The following is a 379-nucleotide window of genomic DNA, read 5'->3' as shown; positions in this document are numbered from 1 at the left end:
CCCCCCCCGGCTGGGGAAGATGCTCCGGAGGCTGCGCGAGCTGCGGTGTGAGCGAGGAGGGAGGGAGGTCGAGGACGCGGGGGCCGGTCGGCCCCGTTACAGAAGCACCCGGGGTATTTCTCCCGCGGGACGCCGGGGTCAGCTCTGGGTTCGGGTTTGCTCTCCGTTAGCACCAAAAATCCGTGCAGCAAAGCTTTGGGTGAGGCCCAGACCTCCGTGTTCCATGGCAAAGCCGTCTAACGGCTCGGGATTCTATGGAAGCACCCAGAGCAAGGGAACGCAGCACCCAGGAGCCTCGGCTCCTTGTGTTGGGAAGCTCTCGGGGCTGCAAGGGAAGGCGCTGTGCCTGGGAGCGTCCCGGAGGCGCGGGGAGGGGCGG

The sequence above is a fragment of the Egretta garzetta genome, unplaced genomic scaffold (genome assembly GCF_000687185.1).
Source record: "Egretta garzetta isolate BGI_Z169 unplaced genomic scaffold, ASM68718v1 scaffold1192, whole genome shotgun sequence".
NCBI classification, from domain to species: domain Eukaryota; kingdom Metazoa; phylum Chordata; class Aves; order Pelecaniformes; family Ardeidae; genus Egretta; species Egretta garzetta.
The sequence above is the reverse complement of the archived record's forward strand: the minus strand, read 5'-3'. Positions refer to the sequence as shown.